Genomic DNA, 6,009 nt, shown 5'->3' on the forward strand with positions numbered 1-6,009 from the left:
TGAGTTTGCAACTACTTTACTTTTGGAGAAAATTCAAAACATTCATTATTCAATAGAGCCCAATAGCAAAAACCAGCGTTTTGAATGAAGAATCACATTTCTTGGTAGAATCATGCAGGATTGAAATTTTTGATGTTTTTTTACTCCTCTCAACAGCCCAAACAAGTTTCTAAAAGGATGAGTTTGCAACTACTTTACTTTTGGAGAAAATTCAAAACATTCATTATTCAATAGGGCCCAAACTATCAAAAACCAGCGGTTTCAATGAACACACATTTCTTGGTAGAATCATGCAGGACTGAAATTTTTGATGTTTTTCTACTCCTCTCATGAGCCCAAACAAGTCTCTAAAAGCATGAGTTTGCAACTACTTTACTTTTGGAGAAAATTCAAAACATTCATTATTCAATAGAGCCCAATAGCAAAAACCAGCGTTTTGAATGAAGAATCACATTTCTTGGTAGAATCATGCAGGATTGAAATTTTTGATGGTTTTTTACTCCTCTCAACAGCCCAAACAAGTTTCTAAAAGGATGAGTTTGCAACTACTTTACTTTTGGAGAAAATTCAAAACATTCATTATTCAATAGAGCCCAATAGCAAAAATCAGGTTTTGAATGAAGAATCACATTTCTTGGTAGAATCATGCAGGACTGAAATTTTTGATGTTTTTCTACTCCTCTCATGAGCCCAAACAAGTCTCTAAAATCATGAGTTTGCAACTACTTTACTTTTGGAGAAAATTCAAAACATTCACTATTCAATAGAGCCCAATAGCAAAAATCAGGTTTTGAATGAAGAATCACATTTCTTGGTAAAATCATGCAGGATTGAAATTTTTGATGGTTTTTTACTCCTCTCAACAGCCCAAACAAGTTTCTAAAAGGATGAGTTTGCAACTACTTTACTTTTGGAGAAAATTCAAAACATTCATTATTCAATAGGGCCCAAACTATCAAAAACCAGCGGTTTCAATGAACACACATTTCTTGGTAGAATCATGCAGGACTGAAATTTTTGATGTTTTTCTACTCCACTCATGAGCCCAAACAAGTCTCTAAAAGCATGAGTTTGCAATTACTTTACTTTTGGAGAAAATTCAAAACATTCATTATTCAATAGAGCCCAATAGCAAAAACCAGCGTTTTGAATGAAGAATCACATTTCTTGGTAGAATCATGCAGGATTGAAATTTTTGATGGTTTTTTACTCCTCTCAACAGCCCAAACAAGTTTCTAAAAGGATGAGTTTGCAACTACTTTACTTTTGGAGAAAATTCAAAACATTCATTATTCAATAGAGCCCAATAGCAAAAATCAGGTTTTGAATGAAGAATCACATTTCTTGGTAGAATCATGCAGGACTGAAATTTTTGATGTTTTTCTACTCCTCTCATGAGCCCAAACAAGTCTCTAAAATCATGAGTTTGCAACTACTTTACTTTTGGAGAAAATTCAAAACATTCACTATTCAATAGAGCCCAATAGCAAAAATCAGGTTTTGAATGAAGAATCACATTTCTTGGTAAAATCATGCAGGATTGAAATTTTTGATGGTTTTTTACTCCTCTCAACAGCCCAAGCAAGTTTCTAAAAGGATGTTTGCAACTACTTTACTTTTGGAGAAAATTCAAAACATTCATTATTCAATAGGGCCCAAACTATCAAAAACCAGCGGTTTGAATGAACACACGTTTCTTGGTAGAATCATGCAGGACTGAAATTTTTGATGTTTTTCTACTCCTCTCATGAGCCCAAACAAGTCTCTAAAAGCATGAGTTTGCAACTACTTTACTTTTGGAGAAAATTCAAAACATTTAGTATTCAATAGAGCCCAATAGCAAAAATCAGGTTTTGAATGAAGAATCACATTTCTTGGTAAAATCATGCAGGATTGAAATTGTTGATGTTTTTTTACTCCTCTCAACAGCCCAAACAAGTTTCTAAAAGGATGAGTTTGCAACTACTTTACTTTTGGAGAAAATTCAAAACATTCATTATTCAATAGGGCCCAAACTATCAAAAACCAGCGGTTTCAATGAACACACATTTCTTGGTAGAATCATGCAGGACTGAAATTTTTGATGTTTTTCTACTCCTCTCATGAGCCCAAACAAGTCTCTAAAAGCATGAGTTTGCAACTACTTTACTTTTGCAGAAAATTCAAACATTCATTATTCAATAGAGCCCAATAGCAAAAATCAGGTTTTGAATGAAGAATCACATTTCTTGGTAGAATCATGCAGGATTGAAATTTTTGATGGTTTTTTACTCCTCTCAACAGCCCAAACAAGTTTCTAAAAGGATGAGTTTGCAACTACTTTACTTTTGGAGAAAATTCAAAACATTCATTATTCAATAGGGCCCAAAATATCAAAAGCCAGTGGTTTGAATGAACACACATTTCTTGGTAGAATCGTGCAGGACTGAAATTTTTGATGTTTTTCTACTCCTCTCATGAGCCCAAACAAGTCTCTAAAAGGATGAGTTTGCAACTACTTTACTTTTGGAGAAAATTCAAAACATTCATTATTCAATAGAGCCCAATAGCAAAAACCAGAGTTTTGAATGAAGAATCACATTTCTTGGTAGAATCATGCAGGATTGAAATTTTTGATGGTTTTTTACTCCTCTCAAAAGCCCAAACAAGTTTCTAAAAGGATGAGTTTGCAACTACTTTACTTTTGGAGAAAATTCAAAACATTCATTATTCAATAGGGCCCAAACTATCAAAAACCAGCGGTTTGAATGAACACACATTTCTTGGTAGAATCATGCAGGACTGAAATTTTTGATGTTTTTCTACTCCTCTCATGAGCCCAAACAAGTTTCTAAAAGCATGAGTTTGCAACTACTTTACTTTTGGAGAAAATTCAAAACATTCATTATTCATTAGAGCCCAATAGCAAAAACCAGCGTTTTGAATGAAGAATCACATTTCTTGGTAGAATCATGCAGGATTGAAATTTTTGATGGTTTTTTACTCCTCTCAACAGCCCAAACAAGTTTCTAAAAGGATGAGTTTGCAACTACTTTACTTTTGGAGAAAATTCAAAACATTCATTATTCAATAGGGCCCAAAATATCAAAAGCCAGCGGTTTGAATGAACACACATTTCTTGGTAGAATCGTGCAGGACTGAAATTTTTGATGTTTTTCTACTCCTCTCATGAGCCCAAACAAGTCTCTAAAAGGATGAGTTTGCAACTACTTTACTTTTGGAGAAAATTCAAAACATTCACTATTCAATACAGCCCAATAGCAAAAATCAGGTTTTGAATGAAGAATCACATTTCTTGCTAAAATCATGCAGGATTGAAATTTTTGATGGTTTTTTACTCCTCTCAACAGCCCAAACAAGTTTCTAAAAGGATGAGTTTGCAACTACTTTACTTTTGGAGAAAATTCAAAACATTCATTATTCAATAGGGCCCAAACTATCAAAAACCAGCGGTTTCAATGAACACACATTTCTTGGTAGAATCATGCAGGACTGAAATTTTTGATGTTTTTCTACTCCTCTCATGAGCCCAAACAAGTCTCTAAAAGCATGAGTTTGCAACTACTTTACTTTTGGAGAAAATTCAAAACATTCACTATTCAATAGAGCCCAATAGCAAAAATCAGGTTTTGAATGAAGAATCACATTTCTTGGTAAAATCATGCAGGATTGAAATTTTTGATGGTTTTTTACTCCTCTCAACAGCCCAAACAAGTTTCTAAAAGGATGAGTTTGCAACTACTTTACTTTTGGAGAAAATTCAAAACATTCATTATTCAATAGAGCCCAATAGCAAAAATCAGGTTTTGAATGAAGAATCACATTTCTTGGTAGAATCATGCAGGACTGAAATTTTTGATGTTTTTCTACTCCTCTCATGAGCCCAAACAAGTCTCTAAAAGCATGACTTTGCAACTACTTTACTTTTGGAGAAAATTCAAAACATTCACTATTCAATAGAGCCCAATAGCAAAAATCAGGTTTTGAATGAAGAATCACATTTCTTGGTAAAATCATGCAGGATTGAAATTTTTGATGGTTTTTTACTCCTCTCAACAGCCCAAGCAAGTTTCTAAAAGGATGAGTTTGCAACTACTTTACTTTTGGAGAAAATTCAAAACATTCATTATTCAATAGGGCCCAAACTATCAAAAACCAGCGGTTTGAATGAACACACATTTCTTGGTAGAATCATGCAGGACTGAAATTTTTGATGTTTTTCTACTCCTCTCATGAGCCCAAACAAGTCTCTAAAAGCATGAGTTTGCAACTACTTTACTTTTGGAGAAAATTCAAAGCATTCACTATTCAATAGAGCCCAATAGCAAAAATCAGGTTTTGAATGAAGAATCACATTTCTTGGTAAAATCATGCAGGATTGAAATTTTTGATGGTTTTTTACTCCTCTCAACAGCCCAAACAAGTTTCTAAAAGGATGAATTTGCAACTACTTTACTTTTGGAGAAAATTCAAAACATTCATTATTCAATAGGGCCCAAACTATCAAAAACCAGCGGTTTCAATGAACACACATTTCTTGGTAGAATCATGCAGGACTGAAATTTTTTATGTTTTTCTACTCCTCTCATGAGCCCAAACAAGTCTCTAAAAGCATGAGTTTGCAACTACTTTACTTTTGGAGAAAATTCAAAACATTCATTATTCAATAGAGCCCAATAGCAAAAACCAGCGTTTTGAATGAAGAATCACATTTCTTGGTAGAATCATGCAGAATTGAAATTTTTGATGGTTTTTTACTCCTCTCAACAGCCCAAACAAGTTTCTAAAAGGATGAGTTTGCAACTACTTTACTTTTGGAGAAAATTCAAAACATTCATTATTCAATAGGGCCCAAACTATCAAAAACCAGCGGTTTGAATGAACACACATTTCTTGGTAGAATCATGCAGGACTGAAATTTTTGATGTTTTTCTACTCCTCTCATGAGCCCAAACAAGTCTCTAAAAGCATGAGTTTGCAACTACTTTACTTTTGGAGAAAATTCAAAACATTCATTATTCAATAGAGCCCAATAGCAAAAACCAGCGGTTTGAATGAAGAATCACATTTCTTGGTAGAATCATGCAGGATTGAAATTTTTGATGGTTTTTTACTCCTCTCAACAGCTCAAACAAGTTTCTAAAAGGATGAGTTTGCAACTACTTTACTTTTGGAGAAAATTCAAAACATTCATTATTCAATAGGGCCCAAACTATCAAAAACCAGCGGTTTGAATGAACACACATTTCTTGGTAGAATCGTGCAGGACTGAAATTTTTGATGTTTTTCTACTCCTCTCATGAGCCCAAACAAGTCTCTAAAAGGATGAGTTTGCAACTACTTTACTTTTGGAGAAAATTCAAAACATTCACTATTCAATACAGCCCAATAGCAAAAATCAGGTTTTGAATGAAGAATCACATTTCTTGCTAAAATCATGCAGAATTGAAATTTTTGATGGTTTTTTACTCCTCTCAACAGCCCAAACAAGTTTCTAAAAGGATGAGTTTGCAACTACTTTACTTTTGGAGAAAATTCAAAACATTCATTATTCAATAGGGCCCAAACTATCAAAAACCAGCGGTTTCAATGAACACACATTTCTTGGTAGAATCATGCAGGACTGAAATTTTTGATGTTTTTCTACTCCTCTCATGAGCCCAAACAAGTCTCTAAAAGCATGAGTTTGCAACTACTTTACTTTTGGAGAAAATTCAAAACATTCACTATTCAATAGAGCCCAATAGCAAAAATCAGGTTTTGAATGAAGAATCACATTTCTTGGTAAAATCATGCAGGATTGAAATTTTTGATGGTTTTTTACTCCTCTCAACAGCCCAAACAAGTTTCTAAAAGGATGAGTTTGCAACTACTTTACTTTTGGAGAAAATTCAAAACATTCATTATTCAATAGGGCCCAAACTATCAAACACCAGCGGTTTGAATGAACACACATTTCTTGGTAGAATCGCGCAGGACTGAAATTTTTGATGTTTTTCTACTCCTCTC

This window comes from Dendrobates tinctorius, unplaced genomic scaffold, assembly GCF_039654945.1.
Source record: "Dendrobates tinctorius isolate UK_male_01 unplaced genomic scaffold, ASM3965494v1 ptg000109l, whole genome shotgun sequence".
In the NCBI taxonomy this organism is placed as follows: Eukaryota; Metazoa; Chordata; class Amphibia; order Anura; family Dendrobatidae; genus Dendrobates; species Dendrobates tinctorius.